Genomic DNA, 11,421 nt, shown 5'->3' with positions numbered 1-11,421 from the left:
AAGCACAACTATTTTTTTTTGCATAGTAACGTGCTATAAAATAACACATAAATTGTAACTAGGGATCATAAAAACGCTGGGGGGAATAGCTTCATAACAGCATATAATTTGTGATGGGTGCTAAAAACGGCACAACCTAAAACATTTAATTTACATAGCACTATCTTGTACTAACATGTACTAACTAATATGCTCTTGCACTATTATGTACTAACTTATTGTTGCGAAAGACACATACACACAGAACAATGACAAATCCCAGAACCAACAGACACTGAAACATAAAAGTGTATGGTTAAAATTTTGATTTTTAACCGGATATCACACAATCGGTAAAGATATTGGATCTATTCTGTTTCAGCGCTCCAGTGTGTTTTCAACCCGGTAGAAGTTGATCCAATTAATAAATAGAATCCGTAAATAGTTCAATTAAGCGGATCACTATTTTGCAACTAAATGTATCATAGAGGTAAAGATATTAACATAACTGACTAACGTCGGGCGAATTGCTCTCAAACGACCGGCGAGCGGCTGGCTTCGTCAGCAGGCTAGCGCGGTTGTGATTGACCTCTATCCCGTTTCTGAAGACGAAAGTCAAATGGGTCAGAGGAAAAATTGAAAAAATCGGCCAAGCAAAAAATTGGATAAAAGACAAACGGGATTAATATATTTGCTACAAATAGTTTTTGAGAGTAATTAACAATGATTTCATAAAATATACCTGTTATTTCATTCATGATAAAAAAAATTCTACTAAAACTCATTGTTAATGAAGATCACAGATGATGACCTTACGCCACATAACAGCAGCTGAAGTGCGGGCATCATTAAGGAGAGAGAGAGAGAGAGAGAGAGAGAGAGAGAGAGAGAGGGGATAGAGTCAGAGAAAGAGAGAGATAAAACGTGAACGAAAAAGAGAAGAAAAGGTTTCACCTGAGGAGAAAACTTAAAATGGTTTCACAGCCCATAAGATCCAAACCTTTGGAACATAAAAACTTTCCAAAATTTTGAAAAATTTAAGTTTTATCCAAAAAATTACTAAACTGGAGTAAAAAAAAATTGTTGGAAAGCATGCCATTAACTAGCAAAACAATGCAGCAGCTTATTATCAAAACTTGAAGGAGCTCCCAGGGCCTCTGCTGCCGGAAACAATTCCAAATATGAAAAAATTGCAATTATTTTGGAAAAATTGTTGAAATTCGTGATATTAAAATCTTGAATAACATTCCACTGCGACTATAAACTATGCAATAACATATTATCAAACCCTAAAGGAAGTTCCTTGGCTCTTGAGGCTAGAGAAACCTAAAAGGTGACAAAAAATTTTAACTTGAAAAAAATCAAGTTTTATTTTAAAAAAATTGCAAAAGTTTGTGATATTAATATTTGAAAACTAATCAATGGCCGGCAAAAAACTCCAGTAACTTATTATCAAATCCTAACGGAGGTTTCTGACACTTGAGGCTCAATAAACCAGAATAATGACTATAAATGTTGAAAAAATTTTTTAAAAAAATGGCAAAAACTGTCCAAAACATATGCTATAACTCGTGATGTTAAATTCTTGCAAGACATTCTATATAATCTAGAAATAATACAGTAACCTATTTCCAAATCCTAGAGGAGGTTCCCTGGCTCTTGAGGCTAAAAAATCCTAAACCACAAAATTTTAATTAAAAAACGCTGAAAAAAGCAAGTAGCAAGTTTTTATCAAAAAAATTGCTAAAACTTGTAACATAAAAAGTTGAAAAACTATTAGAATGTTGTCTGGTCGCTGGTTGCACCAGGGCGGGCTGATAAGGGCTACACTGGTGCGGGGGGCAACAGCGCGGTGGTGGGGTGGGGGACAATAGTGGCGGGGGGTCAACAGTGGGGGTGTCTTCAAACTCTAAGAACCGCCCTTCACACCATAAGTATAAGTATAAGTCTCCAAAAGAGATTTAGCTGAAACAAAGCTCATAGGCTCTAAGAACACTTAATGCCCAATGGGTGCTGCCTGTTTATCCTGTTTTTGAAGACAAAAAGTCAAAAGCGTCGGACGAAAAATCAGTTAAGCAAAAAAACGCATTAGAAAACTAGCCGGTAGAATACCGGAAACAACTCGAATCGTCGTGCAAAACAATCTCCTACCCTAATTCTATCCTAAAATCAGAACATCGAAAAAACACTAAAAATAGCAAAAATAGAAGGCTAATATAACATAAAAAGCGTTAAAAATTTTTACAGTTCAGGGGTGTGAGTAGGTGCTGGTGGGGGGTTGGTAGGTGAGGACAGGTAGGTGGTGGTGGAGGTGTAGGTAGTTGCGGTGGGGCGTAGGTACGTGGGGGGGGGGGGGGTAGTTTCTTTGGGGGATAGGTAGTTGAATGGGATCAAATTTTCTCAAATTGACCTCTTACCTTGAATTACAGACTGTTATTAATTGATATAAATTACAAACTAAGCTATTGTTAAAGTCCAATATTCGAAAACAGATGTCAACAATCAAAAACGGAGGTAAAAAACTCGAATAGAAAGAAATCAAAATTCAAGTATTGAACAAACCTGCTCTCTGCTAAAAAAATCATAGCCGGTATAATACCGGAAACGACTCGAATTGTCGTGCAAATTAATTTCTACACTAACTTGGAAAAACCAAAATATCGAAAAAAACACAAGAAATAACAAAAATAAGAGACCAATATAACATAAAAAGCGTTAACTTTTTTTCAGTTCAGGGGTGTGGGTAGGTGCTGTTGGGGGGTGGGGTTGGTAGGTGGGGCAGATAGGTGGTGGTGGGAGTATAAGTAGTTTTGGTGGGGCGTAGGTACGTGGGGGGGGGGGGGGGGGTTGGGGTAGGTAGCTACGAGGGGGGAATAGGTAGATACCAGGGGTGGGGGGTAGTTAGCTACGAGGGGAGGGGTACGTTGGGGTGGGGGTTAGGTACCGTGGGGGGGGGTCGGTACGTTTGGGGGGGGGTAGGTACGTGGGGGGGGGGTAGTTTCTTTGGGTGGTAGGTAGTTTAAAAGGGATCAAATTTTCTCAAATTTGACCTCTTCACCTTAAATTACAGACTGTTATCAATTGATATACATTACAAACCAAGCTATTGTTAAAGTCCAATGTTCGAAAATGGAAGTCAACAATCAAAAACGGAGGTAAATCTCGAATAGAAAGAAGTCAAAATTGAAGTCATGAACAAACTTGCTTTCTGCTAAATAAAAAAATACATAGCCCGGTAGAATACTGGAAACGGCTCCAAATCGTCGTGCATATAATCTCTAACCTAACTTTACCAAATCATAACATCAAAAAAGACAAGAGAAAAAAAAACAAAAGTAGCCCAACAAACCACATTAAAGTGTTTCAAAAATGCCGACAATTTTTTAGGTGGGTGTGGGGGGGGGGGGCTAGATGAGGTGGGGCGTGGGGGTTAGATAGGTGGTGGGGGTAAGTATTTTGGTGGGTGGGTAGTGCTGGGGTAGTTGGGGGAGGGGGTGGGGTAGGTGGGGGTAGCTAGGTGAAGGGAGGCGGTGGGGATAGGTGGGGAGTAAGATGGGGTGCGGGGGCGGTGTAGGTAGGTGTTTGGGAGGTAGATAGGTGGTTGGGGGGGGGGGGGTAGATGGGTGGTGGGGGGGGGGGGTTGCGCGGTGTAGTTTAGATAACTAGGGATGACTTATATAGGAAGAAAAAATCTCAAAATGACCTCATCACCTTGAACATTACCAGCAGTTCCTAATTACTATACATTACAAACAAAGCTACTGTTAGAGTCCAATGTTCGAAAACAGAAGTCAACAATCAAAAATGGAGGTAAATGCTCGAGCAGAAAGAAGTCAAAATTCAAGTCATGAACAAACTTGCTTTCTGCTAAAAAAAACCTCTAGAATCTCAATACTCCTATTCGAGTCGTAAAAACCTGTAGAATCTCAATACTCCTGTTCGAGTCGTAAAAACCTGTAGAATATCAATACTCCCCTTCCAGTCGTAAAAAGACCGACAGGACTAATGTAATTGCTACAAACTTCGTTTGAGAGCAATTAAAAAATATAGGTAGATGCTGAGGATATATTTGTTGCACATCACACAACCCCTCCTCCCCCCCCCCAGCTGCGTGGGCACAAAATTTTTTAACATAGCAACGCGCTATTTAACATGTAATGGGGTACAAAAAAAGAGCCGCCGAAACAGAGTAGATCATAAAGCAACTTGGTTTCATCAGCAACTCGAACCATATCAAAGTCACGCTCTTTTTTCATATGAGAGAAAACTAAATGGCCTATAACTGTTCCCTGAGGGCCGCCATGATTAATTGCAATTTCATCCAAAAACTTCGAACTGATTTTTTCTGGTTGATTTCTGTCTTTGAAAAGGCATTTTAAAAGACTAATTGGTTTCTGAAAAATTAATATAATGCAATATAGAGTGAAAATGCGATATAGAGCGATATTCCAATGTCTGAAAACGCTGTTGTGTCAATACCATTTATCATTTTTTTCTATTATTTTTTTCTTTTAAGTAGAGAACAGAATTAATTGTAGTCTTTTTGATCTGAATGCCCAACACCTTTTTGTTCAATCGATTTTTTTTGAATGAGCTAAGTTTTGTATATGCATACTTGAGAACCTTAGGGAAACCAATGATCTCCATACATTGAAAAAATCGATAAAAAGTAATTGGGGGCCCAAGTTTGAGTATAGCCCCAACCTGAAGTCTTGTTACTATCTAATCTAATTAAATTCAGCAAAATAAATTGTGCTCATGTGTTTTGATATCCAAGAAAATTATTTTTTCTTTATCAAGAGCATGAGTTGTAAATTAAGGGAGATGATTTGAGATGATTTATTGCTTTTTCCCACTGACCAAAAAAACCACCCTGTCTGGAGCTTATTTGCGCTTCATAATAAGGATGGTGACTTTTTCATATCATAACCAAGGGATCGGATATGTTTAGTTTTCCTCCCCGGCAACCTATGATTGCTAATTTCTAACCTTATAAATTGCAATGGCTTATGTATGTCTTTGAAAGGGTATGGAAAACAACTCCAATCATTTGGTTATGAAATGAAAAAAAAATATTGATCACAAAAAGTGACTGCCTCGACTCATGAAAAGGCCATGCTCGACTCAAGTCAATTTAAGAAAAAGTTCTTGCTCGGGCTATTAAAAGATCTTAGCCGGCCCGATGAAATGACTTTACATTTGACTTTAACTAGGCGTAGGACTCTGTATTTAAAGTCAATGTTGTACCCCCAACTTGAGTTATGAAGTCTTTTCATAAGTTGCGGTCTAAACCTAGGAAACTATGCCACTTGAAATAGTTCTTACCAGGAGTCCAATCAGCACCGCTAAAACAACAGATCATTTTAATTCACCAAAAAATATTCGAGGTCTTAAAATCTTCTTAAGATAAATGGATCAAAAGAGGTCTTCGAAAAAATTCAAGATAAAATCCCATCCAAATTTCACAAAAAGTTTAACTAAAGAAAAAGTGGGAATTGTTCTGTTTCTCTCCCCGGGAAAGACACAGAGTCCATAGAAGGAGAATTATCGGAGAAGATACAGAAATTTCGGATATTTTCCATTATTGACCCAAAAGGAAAGATATGAGAAAAATACGGAAACTGTTTCCTCCAAGCCAGTTTTTTTCTTAGAATGAATTTTCTATTTGTACAATGGATACCCACCCACTCACCAAATTATTTACCCGTATTAGAGCGAAACATGATCTAATTTGTTAGCCCAGTCGTTTCAAAACAAAAACAAAAAAAGATCCCCCCTCCCCCTCCCACCACCCCGCAGTTTATAAACTGTTATAGCACGTTGCTATGTAAAAATTAGCTCGTGTGTCTGGGGCGTAAAAAATATATACCCACTAAGCGGGGGGGGGGGGGGGGTGAAGCATATTAGCTCCAAAAAGGGTACGGTAAGAGAAGACGAGAAACAGATCAAAAACGGAAAAAGTGTCCGTACCTGACGCAGTTTTACTAGAGCTCATGATTCTTGGGCCAAAATAGAACAAAATGAGGTTGTAAAATCATAAGTTGAAAGGTAACATCCCTGAACACGGACATGACACAATCAAAAACGTTATTGCAACGTTCTCCGCTCTCATATTGGTGGAAAATCTTAACACGTGACTTTTGGGTGAAATAAGAAGTCATCAGTTGATTCCGTTACTTACAGTTTTGCCGCAGTTTCCGTGGTTTCCTGTCTAATAGTTAGAGAACTATTTTTGAATGCAACAATTGAATACTGCACCGGGCAGAGTTGAGACGAGGCCAAACACTAATCAAAGAGAAATTCAAAACCCGGGCCGAGGTTTCACCCCTATTTTACCCCTAATTAGAGCGGATTAGGGTGTAATCCGTCTTCCACTCCTATTTATTGGGGAAAAGAGTGTAATAGTGTAATTATAAAATACTACATTGCATTTATACTCCTTTCTCCACTCTTTTTACACTCTTTGCAAAGCGTGTAATTTATTGTGGAATGAAAAACAATTACCTTTACTTCCACCATTATGCTAAGTATCAATCAGTTTTTTACACTCTTACAGCCTTGTTATTTACAGAGTGTAATTTATGGTGGACTAATAAAAAAATACTCTTTTTTTCAACCCTTATGACTTCTTTCGTTTCTCATTACACTCTTAAACTCTTGTTGTTCCTTCATAAGAGTGTGCACAAAGATGGAACCAAACTAGAGCACGGTTTTACAAAATCAGGCTAGACCAAAAAAACTTGGAGTTCTAAAAACTATCTGCAAAGACAAACTTTGGGTATGAGTTTGAACTGAAATGAACAACTCTTCGATCCGACGAAAAGTAAGTAGGAATCCCCGGCGCGGGAAGTAGCACTCTAATTCTTTTAAACCAGCTATCCAATAATCAGATCTATTCTCTTGCCATATAGCACGTTTCTACGTTAAAAGTAGCACGTGCGAAAAGTGGCGACCAGCGGTAGCTGCTTATTAAGCGGGGGGGGGGGGGGGGGGGGTGGTACGGAATAGTTTCCCAGAGTAGATAGTCTTTTTTCAGCCATTATTTTGGTCTTTAAGCTTTGAAAACGGTTTATTAAATGTATATTAAACAAACTACTGCTTTTGAAATTATCGAGTTATTGTTGGATTGCAGCGAGTCCAGAGAGTAAAATATATTAATGACGATAACGTCAAAAAAGGTAGTCTAATGGGCCTATTTTAGAAGCATGCGTGCTTCTTTTCATGCGTTAATATAGCTATTCTACTGAAAAAACTGTTCATCAATACTGAAGATTAGCTCAACTGACCTAATACCAATTCTGTGGCAATTTTAAGCAATGACAATTATTATTGAGTTGATGTTACACGCAGAAATATTATTGGATTGTAGACATGATACTCAGCATTAATGGACAGTTTTGTTCTAAGTAATTCACTATTAACATAGACAAAGATCTCAAGCATCTGTAAAATAAAACTGCTTTATTGCCGAGTTAAGCAAAACATTCGCAACACAGCTTTGATTTCGGAATATTGGTTTCATAATTGAAGAACAAATAGGGACCCTAGTTGAACCAGTTAGAATTGCAAAAATAAGCAAATATTCATACTTTAAAAAACTTCGATATTATACCTCCCTAAAGATGCAAAATAGCCTAGTTGTTCCGATCCCACATGTGGGGGGAGGAACTATATACTCACATGGGTTTTTTTTCAGACAATTTTGGCCGATCGATATATTCTTCGTAGAGAAATGCGAGTGGTATCATTAAAAAGCTCGTCCAGCGTAGAATCAGAAATTAAATGATTTTTTTGAATTTCATTTTTTTCGATAAGTTATCGAGTTTTAAAAATTCATGTGAACACAGCATATTTGGTTCACTTTTGTTCACTTTTAGCGTAGTTTTTGCTCGAATTAAATATTTTTCTATAAAAATTTTAATTCAAAATTACCTTTCACGCTACAAAATGCATCAACTTGGTGTTCCTAATAGACAAAAAGCGATTAAAAGGACTAGTTCTGGTCTCATACAGCAATTTACTATCAAAAGTTCTATTTGAGAGCTATTTTTTTAGAAAAACTTTAACATTTTTTTGTTTTTTAAGTCACTAAGAGAAAAGTCACCTTTCATGTAAAGGTTCCGTTAATAACAAACCTCATTTGAAGTCCAATGATGCCCAATGAACAAAAAATTGGTTTTCAAGGAATCGCTCATATTTTTTTGGCTTCGACTCTGAATGATCGTAATTTTTAATGAAATTTTTTTTGAGATTTTACTGAATGTTAGAAGTCCTATGCCATAGACACGTTGACTAAAAGTGCAATAGTCTTCCTAATGAGCATTAAGTGAGCCTATTTAGTGCTTTGAGTGGACAGCTAATGGCTATTAAGGCTTTTAAAAAATTTTAAAAAAACATTTCTGAACGTTAGCCGATCTTAAACTTGTTTTCGCGAACTCTAAATCAGTCTCAGTAGTGATAGGACCCCCAAAATTTTTAGTGCAGCCAAATTTTTTTGGTTAGCTGTTTTAATTTCAATTATTGGTTTTATGACTTTGATTCGACGAGGTTTCATATATTTTCTTTAATTTTTGATGTTTTCGTTCATAATTTAGTTTCTGCTCGGAATGTTATCACAATATCCCAGTTTTGATAGTTCCCTTTGTCTCAAAGAAGACGTTATAGGAATCATGGATAAAGTTTTCATAGCAAACCTTGTGGATTAAATGGCTTTGAAGCTTTCTTCTCCCATTTCTCTTAAGAATTTTTTGTTTTTGCCTGTATTTGTTACCGCTTCAATAGTCAGAAGACTTATTCTGATGTCTTATTGATGACTGATCAACAATAAATAGCGTTTTCATCCCATTGACGCATAATGTAGCGTATTTATTGACTTCCGGTGAAAGCTATTGAATTTAATGTCGTTGATACTACGGGTTTTCTCAAAGATTTCGTGCTTTTAAAATATTCGTTCATATCTGTTGATTTCTTGAAGTCTTCTAGTTAAAGAAAAAAATTGTTGTTGTTACACAATTGACAGAAAAAAAATCTTTGTACTGAAAAGTTCACTTCTATTCGTTTCGAAAATTTTGTCTCCTTTTTTAGAATTTTCTATTTTTGCTGTTTATTTATTCTTTATGTAGTTTTTCTCAATTATTTTATAAGAAACCCAAGTGAACCTATTTAATCGTTTGGTATTTTTTCAGCTCGATTAGTATAGATATTAATTGGAATAAATAAATTAGATAATAGCTAATGATTTTAATGTAGAGCATCTTGAGTTGGAGCTTGATGTGCGAGCGCACACCTTAACAAGCATCCTTTTTTTTCAAATTAAAAGATCTTGCTTACGTTCTCCACAACCATTTAAGACCTGATGTCATAAGTCATTCAGAATTTGACATTGCTAAAGTCTTCCGTTAAGTCTTTAGCGTTAATAAACTTTCCTTCTAAGCTTCCGGGACAACAGGAGTGATCTGAAAATTGCATCTGCTCTGTAGAACTTTTGATCCAGGAAAAAAGTTTAAATAGAAGTGTATGAAAATCTCCATTCCTAAATGAAACATAGAACGGCTCCTCTTTTTAGCCTAATGTTGTGATAAACTTATTAAATTTTTTTTTCAAATTGAGATGAACGAAACTGACGGTGACAATGGTCATCAGTCAGTAAAAATCATTTGCTGCGGATGCAATAAAAGTATGAGTGAGGAGCCTTCTCTCTGCGTCTGTTGTCGAAAGGCTGCTGTGTGTTTAAGGTGTTGCCCACTGGATTCAATTGTGATCAACCCTACTTCGTCTATGTGGAGCTGAAATTCTTGCTTGAGGCTAAGTATTCATTCGCTGTTGACTTCCATCGCAAACAAGTTGAATATTGTGGATGATATTCAATCAGAAGTTTTGCTTCTTCAAGATGAATTTAAACAAATGAGCAGACAAAATGAGCAAACCTCACTGGACGAAGTTTTTAATCTGTGATTCTGTCAAGGAAAGAAAAAATGCAGAGACATTGAAAGAAATACAAATGCATTTTACTCCGAAAAATGAAAAACTCAAATATTGCAAAAAAAATTATTCCACATGAATATTCATCGACGCAACAGCTTCATTGTCTCAACAGGAGCTAACAACAAAAAACGAAAGAGGGAAGTGCGGCAAATAGAAGTTGTACAAGGAAACAAATCGAATAATAATTCTCGTTTTAAAGGCTTGAAGCCGGTTGAACCAAAACCACCCAGAAATCATTATTTTCTTAGCCGTGTGGATAATAGTGTTGACATCTCAATATTGGTGGAGTACTGCATAGCTCATAATCTGGATGCACTTCTTGGAAGCAGAGAAATCCCCTGTAGAAGTTCGGATCAAAAATCTTTTCATCTGGTTTTTCCGGCAAACAAGACTGATTTAGTTGAGTCGAGTGACACATGACCTGAAAACATTGTTCTACGACGCTATTTTTTTAGATGATGAGGGTTGTTCATAACTCAAAACTCTGAGAGATGGTCAATATGCGGAAAATTGACAACCAAGACGTATTTATGGGTGTCTATGGAATGCAAGGTCTTTGAAAAACAAACTTGAAATTTTATCAACAATTTTTCTGGCAAATGATTCATCATTTCTTGCGGTCACGGAAACACGGTTTTCAGAATCTACAGATTTTCCTGGAAAAATTTTCGCTGGAAAAAACTACTGTGACTATCATATCAATAGAAATTCTTCTTGTGGTGTTGGCATTGCACTGTTTTTTAAAAATTGCTTTAAAGTTAAATTTCTAGAAAAAATTTTTTGCAATGATTGGGAAGGTGATATCGTAAAAAATATTTTTTATGGCACCGTGTTTTTAGTTCTCGTTATTTATCGCATTCGAAATGGGTTTACTTGTGCACTCCAAAAGAAGTTATCTGAACTCCTTTCTTTTTATTATCCTCGGCTTACTAATTGCATGGTTATGGGCGATTTCAACTTTCCTCCGAAAATTTGCTCTGAACCCACGTTGAACCTGATTTCTGTGCTTAATGAGTTCAATCTCAGTAATCGAGTTACTGTTCCAACTATCTCGAGGGGTGAAGTCCTTGACGTGGTTTTTTTGATATCGATTAACAAGTTAGTGGGAAAATTAAACCCAGCCAATCAGACCACATGCATGTGTTCTTTGATATTCAAGTAGAAATGAAAGCGACAAACAAAATTAATACATACGGTTTTAAATGGAGAAAATTTGGTGAACTAGACTTTCACAAGAAAATTTTCAACGGAATTCATAAACATGATGGATTATTACCGTCCACAATCAAACGATACAAACGACGAAATTGTGAATAAAAATTTTGAATATTTTATGAATCATTGGATTATGCTCGAAACTGTTTGGCATCCTATTGAAAAAAAAGTCCAAATTTGTGGTAAACCCTGTTATTTCGTTGAAGAGTGCGCTTAGCTGCTAAACGTCTTGAAAGAAAACTT

General features: G+C 36.6%; 1 protein-coding gene and 1 long non-coding RNA gene across 2 annotated transcripts in view; one reads left to right on the top strand and one right to left on the bottom strand.

Moving 5' to 3' along the window:
• Positions 1-214: 214 nt before the first annotated feature.
• On the bottom strand, positions 215-6,128 carry LOC142339743 (uncharacterized). The gene is made up of 3 exons (XR_012759027.1): positions 5,950-6,128; positions 5,305-5,324; positions 215-274 (listed from the first exon to the last, which is right to left on the bottom strand). It is a non-coding gene; the product is annotated as an uncharacterized LOC142339743 (long non-coding RNA).
• A 3,422-nt stretch (positions 6,129-9,550) lies between these two features.
• The window catches only part of LOC142339090 (transmembrane protein 17B-like), a 330,316-nt gene continuing 328,445 nt past the window's right edge, over positions 9,551-11,421 (top strand). The window contains exon 1 of the mRNA XM_075388806.1: positions 9,551-9,571. The gene's annotated coding sequence lies outside the window, so the exon portion shown is untranslated. The remainder of the gene's footprint in view (positions 9,572-11,421) is intronic.

The sequence above is a fragment of the Convolutriloba macropyga genome, chromosome 5 (assembly GCF_964194025.1).
Source record: "Convolutriloba macropyga chromosome 5, txConMacr16.3, whole genome shotgun sequence".
Taxonomy (NCBI): domain Eukaryota; kingdom Metazoa; phylum Xenacoelomorpha; order Acoela; family Convolutidae; genus Convolutriloba; species Convolutriloba macropyga.
Note: the sequence above shows the minus strand (reverse complement) of the source record. Positions and strands in the feature narration are given on the sequence as shown.